Genomic DNA, 16,867 nt, shown 5'->3' with positions numbered 1-16,867 from the left:
AGGAATTAACTGACTCTTTTCTAGATTCAGGATCCAACCGAATTCTCGAAGAGTGGAGATAACCTGATCCTTGTGTAATAACAGACGGTCTCTGTCCTGGGCTAGCAGCAGAAGATCATCCAAATAGTGGTGAAGACGAATTCCTTTGGTTCTCAATAGAGCCACTACGGCTAACAACACCTTTGAGAAAACTCGGGGGGACATTGAAAGCCCGAACGGGAGACATACGAACCGAAGATCTAGTTTTCCTACTGAAAATCGCAGAAACTGCTGAAAATCTTCTGCCACAGGGACATGAAAATAAGCGTCCTTTAGATCTATTAAAATCATCCAATCGCCTGACTGGACTGACTGTTGTATTGTTGACAAGGTTTCCATCTTGAACCTTTCCTTTTTGATGAAACGGTTCAGATGTGTAAGGTCTATGACTGGCCTCCAAGATCCGTTTTTCTTTTGGACCATAAAAAGAGGAGAATAAATTCCTCTCCCTCGTTGATCGTCTGGCACGGGAACGGCAGCGCCTTGAGCCAATAAAGATTTCCCGTAGGCCAACAGGATCTGCCTTTTTTCTTCTGAGGCCGGAAGGGAGGTGGGAACATACTTTAGTCTTGGGGACCTGCTGAAGGTCCAAGAATGGCCTGAAGAGACCGTTCTGACGGTCCAGAAGTCCTGGATTGAGGCCGCCCAGACACGCCGAAAACGTAGAAGACGAGCCCCCACCTGGCCTATCTGAGCGGGCCCAATCTCAAAAAGATTTAGCTGGTTCCCTCTCTCCTGTCGCACTGCTCTTGGCGGATTTCTTAAAGGAAGACTGCCTTGACTTCCATGACCTGGAATATTCCCGACCAGGTATATAGCTACGGGCCTCCCTGGCCTGCTCTTGATATTGCTTTTTAGGAAAAAATCTCCTCTGGCTTTTTAAATGTCTATCCTGAGGAAGAAACCCTGACTTCTCGCCAGTGGCTCGGGTTATGGCATTATCCAATTTATACCCAAAAAGGGAAGAACCCTCAAAAGGGATACGGCACCACACCTGTTTTGACGCTGGATCAGCCAGCGCGGGACAGAGCCAAAGCGCCCTTTTGGCAGTGACAGCTGAAAGCATAATCCGAGACACTAAGCGGATGATGTCAATCGAAGCCTCCCCCAGAAAAGCCGATGCAAGCCGTAACTCCTGGATAGGAGAGTTTTTTGCGACTTCATCCGAAATGTTTCTGAGGGTATCATCCACACCGTCCGTCCAAACTTCCATGGCCTTGGACATTGCCGCTAAAGCCAACGCTGGCTTGCATGCCATACCAGCAGTGAGGTAGACTCTCTTTAAATCGGAATCAATCCACCTATCTAAGGCATCCTTGAATGACACTGTATCTTCCAATGGAAGGGTCACATGATTTACTAGTCTCATCACCGCTGCATCCACGAGTGGAGCTGATTCCAGATACTTGACCTCATCCTCCTTAAAGGGATATAACTTTAGGACTTTTGAAAGCATACTATTCTTTTTCTCAGCTTTACTCCATTCATCCGTGATGACCTCACCAAGTTCAGACAGGAATGGAAAGTTAAGACGCTCCCTTTTAAGTTGCTTAAAATACTTCCTTTGTTTGGAAGGATTAGCCACCTCATCTTCCCAGTTCAAAGCCTCTCTGATAGCCTTCACCACGGGGGAGAGTAAGGCAAAGTCAAACCCCACACAGGGACTATCCTCCTCAGATTCACTGTCTGATGCAGCAGCTGAAGGGTGGCTTGTTAGAGAGGACTCCCAGATCTCTTGAACATGCGACTCCCTAACTGGTGACTGAGGTGACTCTGACTGAGGCACAGGGGTCTGACTGGCCCCGATCCCTTTGAGGGATTCTTTCACCACCTTTTCCACAAGGGATCTTAGTTGCTGGTCTGTACCCCCTCTCTCACTAGAGGCTTTGGAAAAGCAGAGGTCACACAGGGATTTCACAGTAGGAACTTGCGACCTGCATCCCCAGCAGGTACTGATAACTGAACAGCTGGAATGAGCCTTGGAGGAGCGAAATCGATCCTCGCTACGGCGCCCAGATCTTGAGGGTGAGCCGTGATGTTTAGATTTAGAATATAAATGCCGGTGGTAAGATTTAGAAGAATCGCTTCCTCTATGCCTTTAGCTGCGTTGCTGTTCTGATCTAGATGGGCTAAGACAGAGATAGAAGAGACATACATATAGGGAAAGATAACAGACTGACTAGTACCGGAACCCCCCCCCCCCCACTTCCCCCCCCCCAGACAGTACCTATTATGAGAGGGCTGGCCACATACAGGAGGAGGAGAGTCCATATCTCTAGGGGTTTCCATAATTGCTCCACAGAAGAAATCCTGGACAAGGGGAAGTCACGTAATAGCCTGCAAGCATTCCCAAAGCCTGCAGGCTATTTCCTATGTTTAAATAGGGCGCCTTAATGACCTCATCACCGCGTCGTGCACGTCGCTACTGCGCATGCGCGAATAGTGTCATTTTGCCGCTATCGCGCATGCGCGAACCAAGCCTTGTTCCTGTGCCGCACTCGGCACACAAACACACACAACTGCTGCCATGAAAAAGAGGAACAATCTTACCGCTCCCACATGATCGTCTCCAGGCCGAAGGTAAGAATAATACACACCGGACTTCTCAGGGCAAAATAGGTCACCTGCTATTTAGCTGGGCTATCCGACCAAATGCGCAGCCTGCCTGCCAATGGCTAGGTTCCTGGCTTCCTCCAGAGCTTATATCAAATGCCCACTCCATACCCCGCTAGTAGCTAGGGCTTAGCGGAGTCATGCGACAATTCCATCCACAGTCGCTATTCGGCCAAACCAACAATGGAACCGTGTGGGAGCAATCTTCAGGTAGAAAGACTGTAATGGGTCCTACGGAGGAGGACAAAAAAACAACACGGCCATGGGCAGGGAGCAAAGATTTATGGGAGTAGTGTCCTATAGGGTAGTAGAGGCGGGACTTAACCCACACGTTGCTGCTATGGAGTCTGTCAGGAAATAACCTTTCTTCATAAATTCAGATCAAAATGTATTCACAAACTAGTGTATATATATATATATATATATATATATGAAAATTGATCAATCCTGATGTACTGATGGCCTATCTCAGCTCTTAAGGCCTGAAAACACCAGGACTATACAAATATCTCCCAGGTGACCCTTTTTTTGAAAATGAGACAATCCAACGTATTTATTAAGAGGCTTGTTGAGTTTTTTGAAGTTGTAATTTTTTGTGCAAATTTTTGGGAAAATCAAGAAATTAAAAAAAAATGTTTTCTCTTTTTCTCTCTTTTTTACATACTGTCACCAGTGCAGTACAGCATTATCATATAACTGGTGTGACAGTGATCATTAATACATATTTTTCTTAATTACCTTTTTTTTTTCTTCTTCTTCTTAAGGTGGTGGGTACCAATAGGCACTTTAGTTCAGAAGCTTATGTGACAGGGTAACTATGCAAGAGCACAACAGGAAGATAGGGATACCGTATTTCATCCTACAACAGGAAGTGCCTAAGCATAGACCTTCAAGGCAGGGTTACCAGTGGGGAAGAGCTGGGTTCAGATCCAAGTTTGGTCTGAACCCAGTCCATCAAAAATTCACAGTAAGCTGATACAGGATCCAATCCCTGCTGGTCCACTGAGCTATGGACAGGAGATTCAAAGTTACTCCCCTAAATTAGATCAATGATGTCATGAGTATCCCTGTACCTTTGTATACACCTATATACCTGGTAATGCAGGTAATCCTCCATATACCTGGTAATCTCCCACTAAGGCCGCGTACACACGGGCGGACTGTTTGCCCAACTTAGTTTGTCAACCATTCCGACAAACAGTCCGCTCAAAATTTGCATGAGCGGACTTGACCACACACGATGAACGAACAGTCCGCTGAAACCGTGCGCGATGACGTGAACGGCACGTACGACGGGGCGAAAAATACGACGTACAATACACTGCAATGCAACCTTCGCCGTGTAAATCCTTTCTGAGCATGCGCGACACTAAGGCCGCGTACACACGGGCGGACTGTTCGCCCAACCTTGTCCGCTGAACAGTGTTTGGGCGGACAGTCCGCTCGTGTGTGGGCTTTCAGCGGACAGGTTCAGCGGACAGTTGGACGGACAAAGTCTTTCGGAAATTCCGAAAAACTGTCCGCTGAAACTGTGTTTGAGCGAACAGTCCGCCCGTGTGTGGGCTTGTCCGCTGTACTTTCGAAATGAGCGGACTGTTCCCGCTCGGAAAGTCCGCCCATTTCGAGCGCGTGTACAGGTAGGCGGGGCCCGCGAAGGAGACGTCGCGGGCTCCGCCGCCTGGAATGGGCTTAAAGGGGAACCCCAACGCCGAAAAAAAATCGGCGTGGGGGTTCCCCCCAAGTCCACACCAGACCCTTGTCCGAGCACGCTACCCGGCCGGCCAGGAAAGGGGGGCGAGCGAGCGCGCCCCCCCTCCTGAGCCGTACCAGGCCGCGTGCCCTCAACATGGGGGGTGCCTTGGGGAAGGGGGGGCCGCGCGGCCCCCCCACCCCAAAGCACCTTGTCCCCATGTTGATGAGGACAAGGGCCTCTTCCCGACAACCCTGGCCGTTGGTTGTCGGGGTCTGCGGGCGGGGGGCTTATCGGAATCCGGGAGCCCCCTTTAATAAGGGGGCCCCCGGATACCGGCCCCCCACCCTATGTGAATGAGTATGGGGTACAATGTACCCCTACCCATTCACCTGTGAAATAAAGTACAAAAAAAAACACAACACATGGAAAAAGTATTTTATTGCACAGCTCCGGGGGTCTTCCGTCTTCGGGGGTCTTCTCGCCGGACTCCTCCGCTATGTGTGTGTAGCTCTTTTACTAGCGGAGGAGTCCGGCTTTCTTCCTCCCCGCCGCCGGCCTCTTCTCCCGACTTCGGGGGTCTTGTCCCCCTCTTCGGTTCTTCTGCCGGGCCACCGCGCCTGGTCCGGTGGCCCGGTCTTCTGTCGCCGTCTTCCGTTCTTCTGTCGCCGCCTTCGGTTCTTCTGCCGGGCCACCGCGCCTTCTTGTAGCTCTTTTACAGGCGGTGGCCCGGTCTCCTGTCGCCGCTGTCGTCGCCGCCGTCACCGCCTTCCGTTCTTGTTCTTCTTGTTCTTCTTCTTGTTCTTCTCCTGGAGATGTTGACTCGACGATCTCTCCGGCCGGAATGCCAGAGCCGCGCTGTGCGGTCACTTATATAGTGACAATGGGGCGGTGTCACATGGTATATGTCACATGGGTTGGTCACATGGTGACCCCGCCCCCTTACGATGTCATAGTCCCCATGTGACATCAACCCATGTGACCAACCCATGTGACATATACCATGTGACACCGCCCCATTGTCACTATATAAGTGGCAGCGGAGCGTGTCCCTGGCATTCCGGCCGGAGAGCTCGTCGAGTCAACATCTCCAGGAGAAGAAGAAGAAGAACAAGAAGAAGAACAAGAACGGAAGGCGGCGGCGGCGACAACGACAGCGGCGGCGACAGAAGACCGGGCCACCGCCTGTAAAAGAGCTACAAGAAGGCGCGGTGGCCCGGCAGAAGAACCGAAGGCGGCGACAGAAGAACGGAAGACGGCGACAGAAGACCGGGCCACCGGACCAGGCGCGGTGGCCCGGCAGAAGAACCGAAGAGGGGGACAAGACCCCCGAAGTCGGGAGAAGAGGCCGGCGGCGGGGAGGAAGAAAGCCGGACTCCTCCGCTAGTAAAAGAGCTACACACACATAGCGGAGGAGTCCGGCGAGAAGACCCCCGAAGACGGAAGACCCCCGGAGCTGTGCAATAAAATATTTTTTCCCTGTGTTGTGTTTTTTTTTGTACTTTATTTCACAGGTGAATGGGTAGGGGTACATTGTACCCCATACTCATTCACATAGGGTGGGGGGCCGGTATCCGGGGGCCCCCTTCTTAAAGGGGGCTCCCGGATTCCGATAAGCCCCCCGCCCGCAGACCCCGACAACCAACGGCCAGGGTTGTCGGGAAGAGGCCCTTGTCCTCATCAACATGGGGACAAGGTGCTTTGGGGTGGGGGGGCCGCGCGGCCCCCCCTTCCCCAAGGCACCCCCCATGTTGAGGGCACGCGGCCTGGTACGGCTCAGGAGGGGGGGCGCGCTCGCTCGCCCCCCTTTCCTGGCCGGCCGGGTAGCGTGCTCGGACAAGGGTCTGGTCTGGACTTGGGGGGAACCCCCACGCCGATTTTTTTCGGCGTTGGGTTCCCCTTTAAGCCCATTCCAGGCGGCGGAGCCCGCGACGTCTCCTTCGCGGGCCCCGCCTACCTGTACACGCGCTCGAAATGGGCGGATTTGCCTCCTCCTTACGTGGGCGAGTCCGTTCATTTCAAAAGTTGAGCGAACTGTTTGCCCAACCTTGTTCGTCAAACAGTCCGCTCGTGTGTGGGCAAGTCCGCTCATGCAAATTTTGAGCGGACTGTTTGCCGAAACTGTTTGACGAACAAGGTTGGGCAAACAGTCCGCGCGTGTGTACGCGGCCTTAGTTTGTCGAACAAGCCTACACACGAGCGGACTGTCCGCTCAAACCAAGTTTCAGCGGACTGTCTTACGGGAATTCCGAAAAACTTTGTTCGTCAGACTGTCCGCTGAAACTGTCCGCTGAAGCCCACACATGAGCGGACTGTCCGCTTAAACACTGTTCAGCGGACAAAGTTGGGCGAACAGTCCGCCCGTGTGTACGCGGCCTCAGAGTTCATTGGGCCATCAATACAGCTAACTTTTAGCTTTGGGACAAATTTTTTTATTTTTTTTTGGTCAACCATTTTTTTTTAACCAGTTGCTGACCGCCGGATAACGATGTACATCGGCAGAATGGCACGGGCAGGCATATTGGTGTGTATGTATGTGTCCTTTGCGCTACTAGGAGTGATGGATGATAATATCTATCTAAAATAAAGTGATATAAAAATGCTGCAAAATCTAGAGTGTTCACATAGAAACACACAAAATGGTAGAAATAAAAGAGGGGGGGGGGGGGGGGGGGGTGATTTTGCACAATAAAAATCACAAGGTCTAAGTGAAACAAACAATATGTTCCGAATGACTAAATAATTATGTGAATATACAGTCGTGTCAAAATTACAATATAAATAAACTGTCACAGTGCAAATTATAGTGCATAAAGTAATGTAGTGCTAATGAGGGTCTAACCAGAACGTGACCCAAGCATAAAGTGACAAAGAAAATGAATAAATAAATAATGTCAATATCATGACTAAAAAGTGGAAGGTAAAATAATAATGCCCTTCATGATTACAGATAATAAAAATGCATAAAAGTCAGGTATTGAAAAAGTCCAAAAATGAAGTTATGATGAATTTAAAAGTCTATGAAAAGTAATAGCATCATCCAAATCACATGGATATATATCAAAAATAATCCCGATAAAACACTGAATAAAGTAATAGTGATTAAATGGTGGTATTATTCCATATGTGCTCTTCCTCAATTACGGTCTCTCAGAACTCTCACCTTATAGCTATGTATTGTCTTGCATCAAAATGTGGTAGATGTTCTCCCAATACTTCTATAAAGGATCCTGTTAAATAGTGATAAATTGCAGACAATGCCCAGGGTGCTTCTTCCTTTCAAATCCCTTCACCTTTATGTCTGTGGACTGCCGTACGACGATGTACATTGGCAGAATGGCACGGGCAGGCATATTGGCATACCTGTACATCCATAACTGTCTGTGGTGTCATTTGTGACTGCAATAACTGTTAGGGCAGTTAGGGTTAGCCCCCTTTAGGTCTAGGGTACCCCCTAACCCCCCCCCCAATAAAGGTTTAACTCCGTGATCACCCCCCATCGCCAGTGTCACTAAGCGATAATTATTCTTATGGCTGTATTAGTGTCACAGGTGACGCTAGCTAGACAGGTAAGTATTTAGGTTCGTCGTCAGCTTTTTATAGCATCAGGTACCCCCATATACTACCTAATAAAGGTTGTTACTCCCTGATTTCCCTCTAGTTAACCCTTTCACCAGTGATCACTGTATAACTGTTATGGGTGAAGCTGGTTAGTTAGTTTGTTTTTATAGCATCGGGGCACCCGCTGTTTATTACCTAATAAAGGTTTAACCCCCTGATCACCCAGCGGGTGATATAAGTTAGGTTTTAGAGTCTGCGTTTCCCCAGGCAGCATCAGTGCCAGTACCGCTAACATCCACGCATGCAGCATACACCTTCCTTAGTGGTATAGTATCTGAACGGACCGATATCTGATCTGATCAGATCTATACTAGTGTCCTCAGCAGTTTAGGGTTCCCAAAAACTCAGTGTTAGCGGGATCATCCCAGATACCTGCTAGCACCTGTGTTTTGCCTCTCCGCCCAACCCAGCCCAGACCAGCCCACCCAAGTGCAGTATTGATTGATCACTGTCACTTACAAAACACTCAACACACATAACTGCAACGTTCTGAGAGTCAGGCCTGATCCCTGCGATCGCTAACAGTTTTTTGATAGCGTTTTTATACAATCGCTGACAGCCTAGGAGCTTTTTTACCTGTGAGTCTCACTAGTGTACCACTAAATTTAGAGCGCAAAATGGCAAATCGAAGGTACACTAGTGAAGAGGCCTACATGTTTCTGAGCATGACAGATAGTGAAGAGGAAGCCACTCATCTGCAAGATTCAGGCTCAGAATATGATCCTGTAGATGACAGCAGCTCCATGACAGATAGCTCTGACGGTGGAGTTGTGGTCCCTGCCAAGGTCAGGCCTACCAGACCCTGATCTTCTTCTGTTGTTGATGTGCAAGAACCACAGTTCCCTCGTATTGAGCAGAACAGTACTAGCGCCGCTATTCCTTCAGGTGAACTGGCAAGCACCAACAGCCTAGTACACCCTGGTCGTACATCCAGCACTGCAGTAACACTTGGTGACGTGGCCAGTCCCATAAGTGCAGTTCAAGCATTCTGGGAGTTCATAGCACTCTTCCTGCTGCATTCGCCAATCCTTATTGGGAACCCACCACTTCTGCAGCACCCGTACTTCCCCCATTAATTGGCCAACCCGGCATTCAGGTGCAAACAGTTTATTTTACATCACTTGATTTTTATTCTGTTTTTCACCTAAGATCTCTATAGATCTATTTTGCACCAAAGCAATTTTTACACTGGTCAACACATCGCCACTATTCCCCAGTCCTCCCTTGCCAGAGATTGGAGACCAATTATGGTCTCTGAATTCAAGATCTTTTTGGGCCTTTCCCTCAACGTGGGCATAGTTAAAATGAGTACATTACAATTTCGCACAATGTGAAAGGGCTGAACATTCCTGAGAAAGCAATGCCTTTCTCAGGGAACTTAAAAAAGGCAGGCCTCACTTTGTCTTCCTGCAGGAGACTCACTTTAGGACCAACCAGGTCACTAGACTGACAGACGCATACTTCACACAAGCTCATCATGCAATGAATGATCTGGCCAAATCAAAGGGAGTATCCATACTTATTAGTAGGTCGGCCTGCTTAGAACCTACAGACAAATTAGTTGACCCGGAGGGACGATATATATTCCTGAAAGGGAAATGCTGTGGCACTCCCATCACGCTAGCCAACGTCTGCTTCCCTAATGCCTCCCACCTGACCTTCTCTAATCGAATGTATGATGCACTTAAATGATTCTACTCCGGTTGTTTGATACTGGGAGGAGACTTTAACCTGCCTTTGAACCCCTTAACGGATACTTCCACGGGCAAAACATATATCACATATAAGATCCTCAAAAAACTCAAACTGCTCCTGAACTCCCTGCACCTCATAGACTCCTGGAGATTCCTCCATCCAGAGGACAGGGACTACTCGTTTTACTCTGCGCCACATGGACGTTATTCCCGGATAGATTATATTTTTATTAAACAAAGAGACCTGGATTTGATCTCTGAGGCTCACATTGGGATACAATCCATTTCTGACCATGCACCGACTTCCCTGACATTGGACCTAACGACACCACCTCCCAGATCCGAAACGTGGCGGTTAAATTCGTCACTACTGACAGATCTGGTTCTCCTTCCCCAAATAGCCGATTCGCTTAAAGATTATTTTGCCCTTAACACCACACCAAGCATGGACCCTCTGACAATCTGGGAAGCCCACAAATGTTCTATTAGGGGGGTCCTCATCAGATTAGGTGCCCAACGTAAAAAACGAGACACAAACAATCCTTGACTGAACAGTCTGCTGCGGAGCTCCTGGAGGTTAGGAGAGCTCTCCAGCAGACAATTGATGCCAAGGTCAAGTGTTTCTTATTTTTTTTTTAAAAAGTGTATTATGAACACGGGGATAAGACGGGTAGATTCCTGGCAAGAGCTTTGAGGACAGCCAATTCAAGCCAAACTATTTTAGGCATACGCTCCGGGACAGGGAAATTCGAGGTCACCACCAAACAAATAGCTAACCACTTCCATGCATACTATTCCAATCTTTATAATCTCCCCAAACAACAGAAACCTGGACAGGTTCATGGTGACAGGCAACAAACCATACGTAACTACTTAAAAGAATCCAATATGCCAACCCTGACAGCCCCAGATATAGATCTATTAGAAAAACCCATAGAGGATGCAGAACTCCAACAAGCCATTAAGGGTCTCAGGGAGGGGAAGAGCCCAGGCCCGGATGCCTTCACTGCCATATATTACAAAACCTTCCTCCACACTCTGCTGGGGCCGCTGCTGAATGCTCTGAATTCCATGTCACACTCCAAAGAGATGCCCACTGCTTTTCTTTCAGCTTATATCACAGTTCTGCCCAAGCAAAACAAGGACCCAACAGCCTGCGCAAGCTATAGGCCCATATCTTTGCTCAATTTAGATGTGAAACTGTTGTCAAAAATTATTGCCAACAAATTGAAGCCCTTGCTCCACAGCCTGATAGGCTCCGAGCAGGCAGGATTTATGCCAGGCAGAGAGACGAGGGACAATGTTATTAAGGCTCTAAACTTGATACATGCCAGGCCGGGTGGGATCGAGGGGCTTCTCCTGTCTACCGATGCGGAGAAGGCCTTCGATCGATTGGCTTGTGATTTTATGCTTGAAATGTGTGCGTTCATTGGCTTGGGGGAACGTATGATGACATGGATTGCCTCCCTGTATAGAAACCCTTCGGCTAGGCTGAAAATTAATGGCTCATTATCGGAACCAGTTCAAATTCACAATTGAACGAGGCAGGGCTGTCCTCTCTCGCCCTTGCTATTTATCCTAACACTGAAGCCCTTTGTCAGACGCGTGGTCACGGAGAGCAGAATACAGGGGTTTACTGTGGCAAAAAGAGAGCACAAGGTAGTGGCCTACGCAGATGATCTATTTTTTTTTTATCTGATCCAATCTCCTCACTACCCCCCTTGATGGAAGAATTCTCTCTTATTGGATGGATCTCCAATTTTAAAATTAACTTTACCAAATCTGAGGCAATGAATATCTCCATCCCCACTAACACCTTTAATGATATTAAAACAACTTGCCCCTTTAAATGGGTAGATTCGGCTCTTAAATACTTGGGGATATGGTTGACCCCTAAGCTGTCACAAATGTATGAACACAACTTCCCACCCTTACTAAAAGCAATTACCTTAGACCTCCACAATTGGCACCCGAGATACTTTTCGTGGTTCGGGAGGGCAGCAATATGTAAGATGGTCATTTTGCCAAGAGTCCTTTACCTCTTTAGGAATATCCCAATAAGAATCCCACAGGCTTTTTACAAAACTCTCCACTCTATTCAGACGCCTTTTGTGTGGGCACACAAACGCCCTAGATTAAGTTTTGCGCTATTGTCACTTTCCAAAGATAAGGGTGGAATGGGTATCCCTAACTATCAACACTACTATCTCGCCTCTCACGTCACCAGGATTATAGACTGGAATTGCCACTATAAACTCAAGGATTGGGTGGAGTTGGAAGAAGCAGTGCACCTGACTCCAATTAGATTTTCACCCTGGATTTCCTGGGCAACCCAACCCATTGACTTGAAGTCTCACCCTCTCATAGGCACCACACTGAATATTTTTCATAAACTAACGAGACTCAATGACTTCTCCTTTCACTTAAGCCCATTGACGCTGTACAACAACCCGGACTTTTTCCCTGGCATGAAAAATAAATTTCTCGTGAAATGGAGGAGACTGTAGCCCAGTCCACGGAGAAAGTTGATCGCTTTCATGCAACATGGTCTCCTTGGTTTGAATTTACATGCTCTCAGACATATACTGATCTCCTCAAGGAGCGTTAAATGACCTTGTAAGGTTCTCTACCTACAGTACTAATTTGCATACTGGCCTGTACTGGAACCTTTTATCTAGTACAGATAAGAACGATGCTCTCCATGCACATGTAACCTTTCCAGGAAGCTTCCCTACTATTTAGACCCATCTAGATTTCCTTCCTTCCTCCTTTTTTTCCTCAGCTTTCCTAGCTAACCTTCTCTATTTGTGGTTAGATTCACTCCAAAACCCACCTGGATTGTATGGCATTTTATTTCTAAGACAGGAAACACTTGTGTCCCCTTGAGATACTCCTGGGGTTTTCTACTCCTGAACTGCATACCATGTTTTGTTACAATTTTTTACTCCTTCTTGCAAATATTGAATTGCATCTAACTGACCCTACTGTTTATTGCTTGGAGCTGCAAATCCAATTTTGTACTTATTGATTCTTCTCAATAAACGTTGATGATATAAAAAAAATTAGTACATTACAGTCATATTGGTCCACTGAAAAAAAATGTTTTTTTCTCCCAAAGGGATACTTTAACATAGGGTGACACTATGAAAGTATTTGTAGTAGAGTGCCATCATCCGGAAATAATTTTATTAAAGATTGGAGTATTACATGAAGTGCACTTCATAGGCACACAAGTAAAAAAATCTAAAAGATTAGTAATATTTATCTTATTTTTTTTTTTAAATGAGTATAAAAAAAGACTGAGGTACAGTTATTACAACAATATGTAACATAAACATAGAATTAATTATTAATATACCCTACACATATAGAGAATGACATCACATAATAGCTAATGTAATCAGGGAGGGTAGGGACCAATTTGAATGTGCAATGTACAGGGATAGGGGTAGACACTCACTCAGGTTGAACTGGATGGACTGGTGTCTTTATTCAACCTTACTAACTATGAAACTATGAATCACACTCATGACAATGAACCCAATAGGTTCTTGGATCTTTGCCTGATGTAAATATGCAATAAGTTGTGTGTCCAAATCTAGATCCGGGTATATACATTTTTTCAGAAGCTCGACATGTGGCGCGTGGATTACGCTTCCTCAGGAGCAGCAATTTTCTGATAAACAATAAAAAGTACTAAATAGTACATAGAAATATACATATAAACTAATAAATCTAATTAACAATCAAAAAGAAACAAGAGACACCACTCTGCTTGATTGGTCCACTGATCCAATGTACCATATGCCTGTGTTCTCTGCTTCCATGGCCAAGGCAAGATACGAGCAGATTTTGCGGGTCATGCACTTCAATGACAATGAACTCTGTCATCCTCGTGGAGACCCTGAATACAACAGGCTCTACAAAATTCGGCCCCTCATAAACCACTTCAACCAACGTTTTGCAGACTTGTTTACTCCTCATCAAGTTGTCTGCATTGATGAGTCCCTGATTAAGTTTTCTGGCCTCTTGTCATTCAAACAGTACCTTCCCAGCAAGCGTTCCAGATAAAGGGTAAAGATGTATAAGTTCTGTGACAGGGCCACATGCTATACATCAGGGGTCAAGTCCTGGGGAAAAAAGTGTGGGAACTCCCACCCAAGATCCAGTCCCCCACCAAAAAAAAAAAAAGATACGCTCATATGCATAAAATACAGTGACTGCAAATGCGACATGCTACAAGAGATGACCAGACTGCGAATGTGACTACAGGAGATGATCAGACTGCGAATGCGACTACAGGAGATGACCAGACTGCGAATGTGACTACAGGAGATGACCAGACTGCGAATGCGACTACAGGAGATGACCAGACTGCGAATGCGACTACAGGAGATGACCAGACTGCGAATGCGACTACAGGAGATGATCAGACTGCGAATGCGACTACAGGAGATGATCAGACTGCGATTGCGACTACAGGAGATGACCAGACTGCGAATGCGACATAGTACAGGAGATGACTAGACTGCAAATGTGACTACAGGAGGTGACCAGACTGCGAATGTGACTACAGGAGATGACCAGACTGCGAATGCGACTACAGGAGATGATCAGACTGCGAATGCGACTACAGGAGATGACCAGAATGCGAATGCGACATAGTACAGGAGATGACTAGACTGCGAATGTGACTACATGAGATGACCAGACTGCGAATGCGACTACAGGAGATGACCAGACTGCGAATGCGACTACAGGAGATGACCAGACTGCGAATGCGACTACAGGAGATGACCAGACTGCGAATGCGACTACAGGAGATGACCAGACTGCGAATGCGACATAGTACAGGAGATGACCAGACCGCAAATGCGACTACAGGAGATGATCAGACTGCGAATGCGACTACAGGAGATGATCAGACTGCGAATGCGACTACAGGAGATGATCAGACTGTGAATGCGACTACAGGAGATGACAAGACTGCGAATGCGACATAGTACAGGAGATGACCAGACCGGGAATGAGACTACAGGAGATGATCAGACTGCAAATGCGACTACAGGAGATGACCAGACTGCGAATGTGACTACAGGAGATGATCAGACTGCGAATGCGACTACAGGAGATGATCAGACTGCGAATGCGACTACAGGAGATGACCAGACTGCGAATGCGACTACAGGAGATGACCAGGCTGCGAATGCGACTACAGGAGATGACCAGACTGTGAATGCGACATACTACAGGAGATGATCAGACTGCGAATGCGACATAGTACGGAAGATGACCAAGTAGCTAGTTTTAAAATTTAAACCTGTCCTCAGCCCCTTTATGGCACCTCCTTTACATACCTGTCCTCACCCCCTTTGTAGAATCCCCCTTCACATTCCTGCCCTGCCTCCCTTTTATATCACCTCTCCTCATTCCTTTCAGTTTCTGATACTTTCCCCCTCCATCCTTCATAACAGTGCCCTCTTCCCTGTCTTACCTTACACAGGACACAGCAGATGACATCGGAAGTGCAGGAAAGGGATGGACAGAGGACGGGACCTGCCCCAGTTAACTGATTGGTTGATAGAATGCAGAGCAGTTCTATTAACCAATCAGTTAACTGAGCCAGCCCCTGCCCTCCGTGCATCACTGTGCTGCTCTTCCGATGTCAGCTCTGTGAAGACAACACAGCTAGCAGACTGTGCTAGAGCCTCGGGCGGCTCTGGTCCTGCAAAGGGAACGGCGTTCCTGCTGTGAAAAAAGTGCGGGGACGCCGTTCCCACGCGTTCCCGCAGGACTCGAGCCCTGCTATACATGTAGTTTTAGGGTTTACAAGGGCAAAGATAATCACGCAGAGCTGACATACTGCCCTGACTACATAGGAAGTGCTGGCAAGATTGTGTGGGACTTGGTGCCACCCTTATTTGTAAAGGGGTACCACTTGTACGTGGATAATTATTACACGAGCGTGCCACTGTTTAGTCACTTGTTTGATCAGCAGATTGGAGCATGCGGCACCGTGCGACTGAATCACCAGGGCTTTCCCCAGCGGCTTGTAGATTCATCTAAGCCCTTGTACACACGGTCGGAGAATCCGTCGGAATGTGTCCTATCGGACCGTGTTGTCGGATAATCCGACTGTGTGTGGTATGCATCAGACTGATTCCGTCCGAATATCCGTCGGACCCAATTTTCCAACATGTTGGAAATATTTCCCGACCAACTGGTTCAATCGGACATACTTCGATCATGTGTAGTGAATGTTGATCGGACCAAGTGCCACGCATGCTCAGATCAAATTCCTACATCAAAGCTATTGGCTACTAGCCTGAATGTAGTCCCATCGTAACGAAATTACGTCATCACGTTCTGAAAGATCGGATTTTTCAACAACTTAGTCCGACCGTGTGTATGCAAGAGTTTTGGACAAAATCCGATGGATTTGGTTGGCAGAATCTCTGACCATGTGTACAGGGGCTTAGGCTGGGGGAGAGAGCCTGCTTGAAGTGTAATAACGTGCTCGCTATGAAGTGGAGGGATAATAAGAATGTTTTCGTTCTTACCTCCCTTCATGCAGACACGATGGTCGAAATCACTACGGTGACTGGTGTTGTGGAGAAACCCCTCTGTGTCCATGAATATAACCAAAATATGGGAGGGGTGGACCTTAACGACCAGTTGTTGGCGCCGTACCTAGTTGTCCGTAAGGCCAAACGCTGGTACAAAAAAGTGTCTGTTTATTTATTTCAATTGGCTCTGAATGCTCATTTGCTATACAGAGCTTCAGGACGGACTAGATCCTTCCTTAAATTCCAGGAAGAGATCTTCAGAGCCCTTCTGTTTCTAGATGGTGCTCCACCTCACCTTCCCCAACCAAATGCAGTAACCTGGCTGCATGAGAGGCATTTTCCTTATGTCCTCCCGAGTACCCCTTCCCAACAAGCCCCCCAAAGAAAATGTCAAGTCTGCAAAAAGCTTGGATATAGGCGTGACACCTGTTATTATTGTTCCTGCTGTGCTGACAATCCTGGTCTTTGCATTGGTAAATGTTTTGAATGCTACCATACACTAGTTGAGTATTATCGAAGGGTACAGCATTGCACAGACTAGGCACAGTTTCACTAGGTCTCCCAAGATACCATTGCAGTTTGAGAGACCCAAACCGCTGAAACCGTTACAACAGTTAGAACCATTACAGTTACAAAAAAAAAAA

This window comes from Lithobates pipiens, unplaced genomic scaffold (genome assembly GCF_037356315.1).
Source record: "Lithobates pipiens isolate NorthernLeopardFrog02 unplaced genomic scaffold, aLitPip1_a1.2 Scaffold_13, whole genome shotgun sequence".
NCBI classification, from domain to species: Eukaryota; Metazoa; Chordata; class Amphibia; order Anura; family Ranidae; genus Lithobates; species Lithobates pipiens.
Note: the sequence above shows the minus strand (reverse complement) of the source record.